Genomic DNA, 13,161 nt, shown 5'->3' with positions numbered 1-13,161 from the left:
TTAGGTTTAGAGTTCAGGTTAGAATTAGGGTTAGAATTATGTTCAGTGTTAGGAGTTAGGGTTAGGTTTAGAGTTCAGGTTAGAATTAAGGTTAGAATTATGTTCAGTGTTAGGAGTTAGGGTTAGGTTTAGAGTTCAGGTTAGAATTAGGGTTAGAATTATGTTCAGTGTTAGGAGTTAGGGTTAGGTTTAGAGTTCAGGTTAGAATTAGGGTTAGAATTATGTTCAGTGTTAGGAGTTAGGGTTAGGTTTAGAGTTCAGGTTAGAATTAGGGTTAGAATTATGTTCAGTGTTAGGAGTTAGGGTTAGGTTTAGAGTTAAGGTTAGAATTAAGGTTAGAATTATGTTCAGTGTTAGGAGTTAGGGTTAGGTTTAGAGATCAGGTTAGAATTAGGGTTAGAATTATGTTCAGTGTTAGGAGTTAGGGTTAGGTTTAGAGTTCAGGTTAGAATTAGGGTTAGAATTATGTTCAGTGTTAGGAGTTAGGGTTAGGTTTAGAGTTAAGGTTAGAATTAGGGTTAGAATTATGTTCAGTGTTAGGAGTTAGGGTTAGGTTTAGAGTTCAGGTTAGAATTAGGGTTAGAATTATGTTCAGTGTTAGGAGTTAGGGTTAGGTTTAGAGTTCAGGTTAGAATTAAGGTTAGAATTATGTTCAGTGTTAGGAGTTAGGGTTAGGTTTAGAGTTCAGGTTAGAATTAGGGTTAGAATTATGTTCAGTGTTAGGAGTTAGGGTTAGGTTTAGAGTTCAGGTTAGAATTAGGGTTAGAATTATGTTCAGTGTTAGGAGTTAGGGTTAGGTTTAGAGTTAAGGTTAGAATTAGGGTTAGAATTATGTTCAGTGTTAGGAGTTAGGGTTAGGTTTAGAGTTAAGGTTAGAATTAAGGTTAGAATTATGTTCAGTGTTAGGAGTTAGGGTTAGGTTTAAGGTTAAGATTTCGGGTTAAGGTTAAGGCGTAGGTTTAGGGGTTAGTGAAAATAGGATGTTGATTGGTACCCCACAAGGTTAGTTATATGTGTGTTTGTGTGTATACAGTGCATTCAGAAAGTATTCAGACCCCTCGACTTACAGGCTTATTCTAAAATTCATTAAAATGTGAATCTAAACACAATATTTTTGCTAATTTATTGATAATAAACTGAAATATTACAAAGACCCTTTACTCAGTACTTTGTTGAAACACTTTTGGCAGCGATTACATCCTCGATTCTTCTTGAGTAGGACGCTACAAGCTTGGCACACCTGTATTTGGGGAGTTTCTCCCATTCTTCTCTGCAGATCCTCTCAAGCTCTGACAGGTTGGATGGGGAGCGTTGCTGCACAGTTATTTTTAGGTTTCTCCAGAGATGTTCGATCGGGTTTATGTCCGGACTGTGGTTGGGCCACTCAAGAACATTCAGAGGCTTGTCCCGAAGCCATTCCTGCGTTGTCTTGGCTGTGTGCTTGGGGTTGTCGTCCTGTTGGAAGGTGAACCTTTGCCCCAGTCTGAGGTCCTGGGCGCTCTGGAGCAGGATTTCATCAAGGATCTCTCTGTACTTTGCTCCTTTCATCTGTCCCTCGATCCTGACTAGTCTCCCAGTCCCTGCCGCTGAAAAACATCCCCACAGCATGATGCTGCCACCACCATGCTTCACCGTAGGGATGGTGCCAGGTTTCCACCAGATGTGACGCTTGGCATTCAGGCCAAAGATTTCAATATTGGTTTCATCATACCAAAGAATCTTGAGAGTCTTTAGGTGCCTTTGGCAAACTCCAAGCGGGCTGTCATGTGCCTTTTACTGAGGTGTGGCTTCCGTCTGGCCACTCTACCTTAAAGGCCTGATTAGTGGAGTGCTGCAGAGATGGTTGTCCTTCTGGAAGGTTCTCCCATCTCCACAGAGGAACTCTTGAGCTCTGTCAGAGTGACCATCGGGTTCTTGGTCACCTCCCTGACCAAGGCCTTTCTCCCCAGATTACCAGGTTGGCCGGGCGGCCAGCTCTAGGAAGAGTCTTGGTGGCTACAAACCATTTAAGAATGATGGAGGCCACTGTGTTCTTGGAGACCTTCAAGGCTGCAAAACAATGTTGGTTACCCTTCCCCAGATCTGTGCCTCGACACAATCCTGTCTCAGAGCTCTACGGACAATTCCTTCGACCTCATGGCTTGGTTTTTACTTTGACATGCACTGTCAACTGTGGGACCTTATATAGACAGGTGTGTGCCTTTCAAAATCATGTCCATTCAATTTAATTTACCACAGGTGGACTCCAATCAAGTTGTAGAAACATCTCAAGGATGATAAATGGAAACAGGATGCACCTGGGCTCAATTTCGAGTCTCATAGCAAAAGGGTCTGAATACTTATGTAAATAAGATATTCGTTTTTAATTTGTAATTCATTTGCATAAATTTCGTCATTATGGGGTATTGTGTGTAGATTGCTGAGGATTAAAAGAGAAATAACAATTTTAGAATAAGGCTGTAATCTAACAAAATGTGGAAAAAGTTAAGGGGTCTGAATAGTTTCTGAAGGCCCTGTATATATACACATTTGTATGTTTGTGGATAAGGGTTGTGCACAGACCCAACCATCCAAAAGGCAGGTTCCTCCTGTACCACCCTCCCTAGGTGCTCTATAACACACAGATTGAAGAACGCAAACATTATATATGCCTCAAATGACATCCTACTACCTATATAGTGTACTGGGGAACAGAAGCCTGGCTGTTGCCTGGAGAGAAGAAACATTCACTGGATTACAGGGTAGAATAAAAGAGAGCAATGTTCCAGGAAATAACTGCTATTAACCCAACCAACTATAAACCCACTGCTACCAGGAAAGAACTGCTAGCTAATAACCCAACCAACTATAAACCCACTGCTACCAGGAAAGAACTGCTAGCTAATAACCCAACCAACTATAAACCCACTGCTACCAGGAAAGAACTGCTAATAACCCAACCAACTATAAACCCACTGCTACCAGGAAAGAACTGCTAATAACCCAACCAACTATAAACCCACTGCTACCAGGACAGAACCGCTGGCTAATAACCCAACCAACTATAAACCCACTGCTACCAGGAAAGAACTGCTAGCTAATAACCCAACCAACTATAAACCCACTGCTACCAGGAAAGAACTGCTAGTTAATAACCCAACCAACTATAAACCCACTGCTACCAGGAAAGAACTGCTAGCTAATAACCCAACCAACTATAAACCCACTGCTACCAGGAAAGAACTGCTAGCTAATAACCCAACCAACTATAAACCCACTGCTACCAGGACAGAACTGCTAGCTAATAACCCAACCAACTATAAACCCACTGCTACCAGGAAAGAACTGCTAGCTAATAACCCAACCAACTATAAACCCACTGCTACCAGGAAAGAACTGCTAATAACCCAACCAACTATAAACCCACTGCTACCAGGAAAGAACTGCTAATAACCCAACCAACTATAAACCCACTGCTACCGGGAAAGAACTGCTAGTTAATAACCCAACCAACTATAAACCCACTGCTACCAGGAAAGAACTGCTAATAACCCAACCAACTATAAACCCACTGCTACCAGGAAAGAACTGCTAGCTAATAACCCAACCAACTATAAACCCACTGCTACCAGGAAAGAACTGCTAGCTAATAACCCAACCAACTATAAACCCACTGCTACCGGGAAAGAACTGCTAGCTAATAACCCAACCAACTATAAACCCACTGCTACCAGGAAAGAACTGCTAGCTAATAACCCAACCAACTATAAACCCACTGCTACCAGGAAAGAACTGCTAGCTAATAACCCAACCAACTATAAACCCACTGCTACCAGGAAAGAACTGCTAGCTAATAACCCAACCAACTATAAACCCACTGCTACCAGGAAAGAACTGCTAGCTAATAACCCAACCAACTATAAACCCACTGCTACCAGGAAAGAACTGCTAGTTAATAACCCAACCAACTATAAACCCACTGCTACCAGGAAAGAACTGCTAATAACCCAACCAACTATAAACCCACTGCTACCAGGAAAGAACTGCTAATAACCCAACCAACTATAAACCCACTGCTACCAGGAAAGAACTGCTAGCTAATAACCCAACCAACTATAAACCCACTGCTACCAGGAAAGAACTGCTAGCTAATAACCCAACCAACTATAAACCCACTGCTACCAGGAAAGAACTGCTAATAACCCAACCAACTATAAACCCACTGCTACCAGGAAAGAACTGCTAATAACCCAACCAACTATAAACCCACTGCTACCAGGAAAGAACTGCTAATAACCCAACCAACTATAAACCCACTGCTACCAGGAAAGAACTGCTAGCTAATAACCCAACCAACTATAAACCCACTGCTACCAGGAAAGAACTGCTAGCTAATAACCCAACCAACTATAAACCCACTGCTACCAGGAAAGAACTGCTAGCTAATAACCCAACCAACTATAAACCCACTGCTACCGGGAAAGAACTGCTAGCTAATAACCCAACCAACTATAAACCCACTGCTACCGGGAAAGAACTGCTAATAACCCAACCAACTATAAACCCACTGCTACCGGGAAAGAACTGCTAGCTAATAACCCAACCAACTATAAACCCACTGCTACCTGGGCAAGAACTGCTAGCTAATAACCCAACCAACTATAAACCCACTGCTACCAGGAAAGAACTGCTAGTTAATAACCCAACCAACTATAAACCCACTGCTACCGGGAAAGAACTGCTAGCTAATAACCCAACCAACTATAAACCCACTGCTACCAGGAAAGAACTGCTAGCTAATAACCCAACCAACTATAAACCCACTGCTACCAGGAAAGAACTGCTAGCTAATAACCCAACCAACTATAAACCCACTGCTACCAGGAAAGAACTGCTAATAACCCAACCAACTATAAACCCACTGCTACCAGGAAAGAACTGCTAGCTAATAACCCAACCAACTATAAACCCACTGCTACCGGGAAAGGACTGCTAGCTAATAACCCAACCAACTATAAACCCACTGCTACCTGGGCAAGAACTGCTAGCTAATAACCCAACCAACTATAAACCCACTGCTACCAGGAAAGAACTGCTAGTTAATAACCCAACCAACTATAAACCCACTGCTACCGGGAAAGAACTGCTAGCTAATAACCCAACCAACTATAAACCCACTGCTACCAGGAAAGAACTGCTAGCTAATAACCCAACCAACTATAAACCCACTGCTACCAGGAAAGAACTGCTAGCTAATAACCCAACCAACTATAAACCCACTGCTACCAGGAAAGAACTGCTAATAACCCAACCAACTATAAACCCACTGCTACCAGGAAAGAACTGCTAATAACCCAACCAACTATAAACCCACTGCTACCAGGAAAGAACTGCTAATAACCCAACCAACTATAAACCCACTGCTACCAGGAAAGAACTGCTAATAACCCAACCAACTATAAACCCACTGCTACCGGGAAAGGACTGCTAGCTAATAACCCAACCAACTATAAACCCACTGCTACCAGGAAAGAACTGCTAGCTAATAACCCAACCAACTATAAACCCACTGCTACCAGGAAAGAACTGCTAATAACCCAACCAACTATAAACCCACTGCTACCAGGAAAGGACTGCTAGCTAATAACCCAACCAACCATCAACCCACTGCTGGTCGCCTGCCAAGAAAGAGTTAAGAAGTTATGAAAAACAACTGCCATTTCAGTTTACGGAAGTGTCTGAAACCTAACTTAAAGGAACTAGAGAAGACACCCGACCTGATAATGTCATGCCATGCTAAACCTTGCATCTTCCTCTGTGTTGGAAATAGGCACTATTCTCCTGTAGGCATTACACATTTGGCATTTGGTACACCGGGTTCCTCACACAATGTTGAATTCTAGAAGATCTCTTGAAATTCTCAAGTGTCGTTAGTTCCCTTTGTTTGAAAATGTCAGGGAGAAAGTGGCCTAACGTGATGTCTGTCCATAACATCCACTTGCTAGAAGTGTAAACTAAGTCATAGTGGTCGACTGAAGCCAGGGTTCAGAAAGCAGAGGATGGATGATCAGGGGGGAGAACATGAGGGGGCATCTCTAAATGAAGATCTCAGAACACTACTCTAACTCAGTGTTAAAAAGATCTCAGAACACTACTCTGACTCAGTGTTAAAAAGATCTCAGAACACTACTCTGACTCAGTGTTAAAAAGATCTCAGAACACTACTCTGACTCAGTGTTAAAAAGATCTCAGAACACTACTCTGACTCAGTGTTAAAAAGATCTCAGAACACTACTCTGACTCAGGGTTAAAAAGATCCCAGAACACTACTCTGACTCAGTGTTAAAAAGATCTCAGAACACTACTCTGACTCACTGTTAAAAAGATCTCAGAACACTACTCTGACTCAGTGTTAAAAAGATCTCAGAACACTACTCTGACTCAGTGTTAAAAAGATCTCAGAACACTACTCTGACTCAGTGTTAAAAAGATCTCAGAACACCACTCTGACTCAGTGTTAAAAAGATCTCAGAACACTACTCTGACTCAGTGTTAAAAAGATCTCAGAACACTACTCTGACTCAGTGTTAAAAAGATCTCAGAACACTACTCTGACTCAGTGTTAAAAAGATCTCAGAACACTACTCTGACTCAGGGTTAAAAAGATCTCAGAACACTACTCTGACTCAGTGTTAAAAAGATCTCAGAACACTACTCTGACTCAGTGTTAAAAAGATCTCAGAACACTACTCTGACTCAGTGTTAAAAAGATCTCAGAACACTACACTGTTAAAAAGATCTCAGAACACTACTCTGACTCAGTGTTAAAAAGATCCCAGAACACTACTCTGACTCAGTGTTAAAAAGATCTCAGAACACTACTCTGACTCAGTGTTAAAAAGATCTCAGAACACTACTCTGACTCAGTGTTAAAAAGATCTCAGAACACTACTCTGACTCAGTGTTAAAAAGATCTCAGAACACTACTCTGACTCAGTGTTAAAAAGATCTCAGAACACTATACTGTTAAAAAGATCTCAGAACACTACTCTGACTCAGTGTTAAAAAGATCCCAGAACACTACTCTGATTCAGTGTTAAAACGATCCCAGAACACTACTCTGACTCAGTGTTAAAAAGATCTCAGAACACTACTCTGACTCAGTGTTAAAAAGATCTCAGAACACTACTCTGTTAAAAAGATCTCAGAACACTACTCTGTTAAAAAGATCTCAGAACACTACTCTGACTCAGTGTTAAAAAGATCTCAGAACACTACTCTGACTCAGTGTTAAAAAGATCTCAGAACACTACTCTGACTCAGTGTTAAAAAGATCTCAGAACACTACTCTGACTCAGTGTTAAAAAGATCTCAGAACACTACTCTGACTCAGTGTTAAAAAGATCTCAGAACACTACTCTGACTCAGGGTTAAAAAGATCCCAGAACACTACTCTGACTCAGTGTTAAAAAGATCTCAGAACACTACTCTGACTCATTGTTAAAAAGATCTCAGAACACTACTCTGACTCAGTGTTAAAAAGATCTCAGAACACTACTCTGACTCAGTGTTAAAAAGATCTCAGAACACTACTCTGACTCAGTGTTAAAAAGATCTCAGAACACCACTCTGACTCAGTGTTAAAAAGATCTCAGAACACTACTCTGACTCAGTGTTAAAAAGATCTCAGAACACTACTCTGACTCAGTGTTAAAAAGATCTCAGAACACTACTCTGACTCAGTGTTAAAAAGATCTCAGAACACTACTCTGACTCAGGGTTAAAAAGATCCCAGAACACTACTCTGACTCAGTGTTAAAAAGATCTCAGAACACTACTCTGACTCATTGTTAAAAAGATCTCAGAACACTACTCTGTTAAAAAGATCTCAGAACACTACTCTGACTCAGTGTTAAAAAGATCTCAGAACACTACTCTGACTCAGTGTTAAAAAGATCTCAGAACACTACTCTGACTCAGGGTTAAAAAGATCTCGGAACACTACTCTGACTCAGGGTTAAAAAGATCCCAGAACACTACTCTGACTCAGTGTTAAAAACCTGTTGGGACAAAAGTGCTAAAATCACTCACACTCACATACAGCAAACAACCATTTAGGAAGATGGAGGTGTGGTGAAGGAAAAACCAATTTTTTAAAATGTTTTCTTAAAGAAATGGATGAGTGATTTGAGTCTCTAAAGACAAGTGTTTCATTCATGCCTCAGTCCCAATGCTTTGCCCTGGTTAATACTGTCTCTATCAAGTCGGTGCACAATTGGCCCAGCGTCGTCCGGGTTTGGCCGATGTAAGTCGTCATTGTACATAAGAATTTGTCCTTAACTGACTTGCCTAGTTAAATAAAGGTTAAATATATTTATATATTTTATTTTAAATGAAGTCGATATGTGATATAAACAGGACAGACGTGGTATGATGAAATCCCATTGAAATATGGTAATACAGCCAGTCATTGAGACAGTTGAAGGTCTCTCCTGCCGATGCTGTATCTGTAACACAGGTAACGGATCTAATGGTCTCACTTAGAAAAATCCCCTCTGATAGGCAAGGTAAGTACTGAAGACTAGACAATCCCCCAGCTGTCCTCCTGTGCCTGCTGCTATCAATCACAACATAGGTGAGATGTCCTGAAGTCACACAGGAACAGAACACAACCACTTAGAGAGAGAGAGAGAGAGAGAGAATGCAGCAGGAGGGGAAAAAAACTTTTTTTTGCAGCACTTTCTGAATGGTTTATGAATGTATTTATAGCTACTTAAAAATGTGCTGTCTGTCCCCTTGTTCATTTCTCCCCCGTAAATGTAGTCACTATGCCAGCCAGCTATGGTGAGAGACAGTTTGAAGGGCTCTCCTCCCGATGCTGTAGCAGCTCTACACAGTTAAGGGGGTCTAAAGGTCCTACTGGTAGTCAAGGTTACTACTGGAGACTATAGACTCCCTCAGCTGTCCTCCTGCCCATGCTGCTATCTAGAGGACATTCCTATGGTGTTAAATACGGAGAGTTGATAAAGAAAATGGAGGAGGAGGAGGAAGAGGAGAGTATTGGCTTCCACTGACACTATAAACACTCCTACACTGTCTTTCAGAGATATACCAGGAGAGAGTGTGTGTGTGTGTGTGTGTGTGTGTGTGTGTGTGTGTGTGTGTGTGTGTGTGTGTGTGTGTGTGTGTGTGTGTGTGTGTGTGTGTGTGTGTGTGTGTGTGTGTGTGTCCTTCACTGTGTCTGTGGCCTAACATCAGTCTCTGTATGAGGAGAGATACTGTGTTCAGAGGGATGAAAGGAGAACGCTCAGATCAAACATACTTTTATAATTGTAGACAACAAACGTCCCCAGAGAACTCATTTTCTGCTCATGTTCATCCTAATGTGATTGATACAGGTGTTCTGATCTGTTCCAGGTACAGTCTCTACAGTCCTGTCCTCTCTATTGTAGGATTGATACAGGTGATCTGTTCTGTTCCAGGCACAGTCCTGTCCTCTCTATTGTAGGATTGATACAGGTGTTCTGTTCTGTTCCAGGTACAGTCTCTACAGTCCTGTTCCCTCTATTGTAGGATTGATACAGGTGTTCTGATCTGTTCCAGGTACAGTATCTACAGTCCTGTTCCCTCTATTGTAGGATTGATACAGGTGATCTGTTCTGTTCCAGGTACAGTCCTGTCCTCTCTATTGTAGGATTGATACAGGTGTTCTGTTCTGTTCCAGGTACAGTCTCTACAGTCCTGTCCTCCCTATTGTAGGATTGATACAGGTGTTCTGTTCTGTTCCAGGTACAGTCCTGTCCTCTCTATTGTAGGATTGATACAGGTGTTCTGTTCTGTTCCAGGTACAGTCTCTACAGTCCTGTCCTCCCTATTGTAGGATTGATACAGGTGTTCTGTTCTGTTCCAGGTACAGTCTCTACAGTCCTGTCCTCTCTATTGTAGGATTGATACAGGTGCTCTGGGCCCATATCCACAAAGCGTCTCAGAGCAGAAAATTGGTGGTAAGTGCTGAAAATATTTTACTCCTACTCTTACGGGTAAAAAAATAAAATCTATGCATGAAGCCTCTTTAGTCATAAGAGTCCCACCTAGTCGACAGATATTTAGGACACCTCATGAGCTTTCCTAACCAGTTAAGAGTTACAAGCAGGTGTCTTAATCAGAGAAAAATGCAGCTAGACAGTGGTTCTGGTGCTTTGGAGATCCGGTGCTTTGGAGTTCTGGTGCTTTGGAGTTCCGGTGCTTTGGAGATCCGGTGCTTTGGAGTTCCGGTGCTTTGGAGTTCCGGTGCTTTGGAGATCCGGTGCTTTGGAGTTCCGGTGCTTTGGAGATCCGGTGCTTTGGAGTTCCGGTGCTTTGGAGTTCCGGTGCTTTGGAGATCCGGTGCTTTGGAGATCCGGTGCTTTGGAGTTCCGGTGCTTTGGAGTTCCGGTGCTTTGGAGTTCCGGTGCTTTGGAGATCCGGTGCTTTGGAGATCCGGTGCTTTGGAGATCCGGTGCTTTGGAGTTCCGGTGCTTTGGAGATCCGGTGCTTTGGAGTTCCGGTGCTTTGGAGATCCGGTGCTTTGGAGTTCCGGTGCTTTGGAGATCCGGTGCTTTGGAGAATGTTTTTATATTTCTATATGATTTAGATCTACATGTAACAGTATCTAGATCTATATCTAACAGTATCTAGATATAACAGGATCTACATCTAACAGTATCTAGATCTACATCTAACAGTATCTAGATCTAACGGTATCTAGATCTAACAGTATCTAGATCTACATCTAACAGTATCTAGATCTACATCTAACAGTATCTAGATCTACATCTAACAGTATCTAGATCTACATCTAACAGTATCTAGATCTACATCTAACAGGATCTAGATCTACATCTAACAGTATCTAGATCTACATCTAACAGTATCTAGATCTACATCTAACAGTATCTAGATCTACATCTAACAGTATCTAGATCTACATCTAACAGTATCTAGATCTACATCTAACAGTATCTAGATCTACATCTAACAGTATCTAGATATAACAGGATCTACATCTAACAGTATCTAGATCTACATCTAACAGTATCTAGATCTAACAGTATCTACATCTAACAGTATCTAGATCTACATCTAACAGTATCTAGATCTACATCTAACAGGATCTAGATCTACATCTAACAGTATCTAGATCTACATCTAACAGTATCTACATCTAACAGGATCTAGATCTACATCTAACAGTATCTAGATCTACATCTAACAGGATCTAGATCTACATCTAACAGTATCTACATCTAACAGTATCTAGATCTACATCTAACAGTATCTAGATCTACATCTAACAGTATCTAGATCTATATCTAACAGTATCTACATCTAACAGTATCTAGATCTACATCTAACAGTATCTAGATCTAACGGTATCTAGATCTACATCTAACAGTATCTAGATCTAACAGTATCTAGATCTAACAGTATCTAGATCTAACAGTATCTAGATCTAACGGTATCTAGATCTACATCTAACAGTATCTAGATCTAACAGTATCTAAGATCTAACGGTATCTAAGATCTAACAGTATCTAGATCTACATCTAACAGTATCTAGATCTAACAGTATCTAGATCTAACAGTATCTAGATCTAACAGTATCTAAGATCTAACAGTATCTAGATCTAACAGTATCTAGATCTAACAGTATCTAGATCTAACAGTATCTAGATCTAACGGTATCTAAGATCTAACAGTATCTAGATCTACATCTAACGTTATCTAGATATAACAGGATCTAGATCTAACAGGATCTAGATCTAACGGTATCTAAGATCTAACAGTATCTAGATCTACATCTAACAGTATCTAGATCTAACAGTATCTAGATCTAACAGTATCTAAGATCTAACAGTATCTAGATCTAACAGTATCTAGATCTAACGGTATCTAAGATCTAACAGTATCTAGATCTAACGGTATCTAAGATCTAACAGTATCTAGATCTAACAGTATCTAAGATCTAACAGTATCTAGATCTAACAGTATCTAAGATCTAACAGTATCTAGATCTAACGGTATCTAAGATCTAACAGTATCTAGATCTAACAGTATCTACATCTAACAGTATCTAGATCTACATCTAACAGTATCTAGATCTAACAGTATCTAAGATCTAACAGTATCTAGATCTAACGGTATCTAAGATCTAACAGTATCTAGATCTAACAGTATCTAGATCTAACAGGATCTAGATCTACATCTAACAGTATCTCTTTTGACGATGATTTCACAAGGTCTATTTCACAATTTATGCCGAAATACTTAAATAAACTGTTTTTTTCTTACTATTATTTAATTACCTGCCTTGTGTTATTTCCAGTTAACCATTTGGAGCGTCAACATCACCTTGTTCAAAACTATGACTTAATTGGGCATGCCTACATGAATAAATTCATATTTTATTTTCGTGTCAAATCACACTTTAGGCAAGGTTCCCCAGCTGGCCGCCAGCGGGCCAAAGTGTTTTTATTTTGTGGGCCAAATAAAACCACATAAAATATAATATATATAGCTGGATGGACATAAGTCTGTAAAAACAGCAGGAAATCAGCTCCAAGTGATTTTAATTTAAGAAATCAGTATTCTCACACATAATAGAGAGACAAGTGATGAATACAAATGTAAGCAAGGTTTGAAATATTTATGTTTTTAGTCAGATATTCTTTCTGTCTGGGCTTCTTGCGGGTCAATTTGCAGTCCACCAATGATTAGTAATTGTGTTCTTGCCCTCCTACCAATCCGCTAGAGGAAAATAATCAGCCCGCGGCGGATTCTAGTTGATGACTCCGCCTTTAGGGGGTCAAAATTACAACGGTACTTCAGTGAGTCCTCCGGTTTACTGCGCAGTGCGCACTGCATAAAAAAATTATATAATACAAATATGAACAGGATAATAAAGAAAGTTTATCCGTGCAATAACAATAACCTATAAAGGCTATTGAAGGCAACTATGGCTCGTGTTAACTCGGATGTATAGACCTGTATGTATAGACCTGTATGCCTGTATGTATAGACCTGTATGCATAGACCTGTATGTATAGACCTGTATGCATAGACCTGTATGTATAGACCTGTATGCATAGACCTGTATGTATAGACCTGTATGCATAGACCTGTATGCATAGACCTGTATGTATA

Source organism: Salmo salar, chromosome 05 (assembly GCF_965601325.2).
Source record: "Salmo salar chromosome 05, fSalSal1, whole genome shotgun sequence".
NCBI lineage: Eukaryota > Metazoa > Chordata > Actinopteri > Salmoniformes > Salmonidae > Salmo > Salmo salar.
This window is presented reverse-complemented; position numbering follows the sequence as displayed.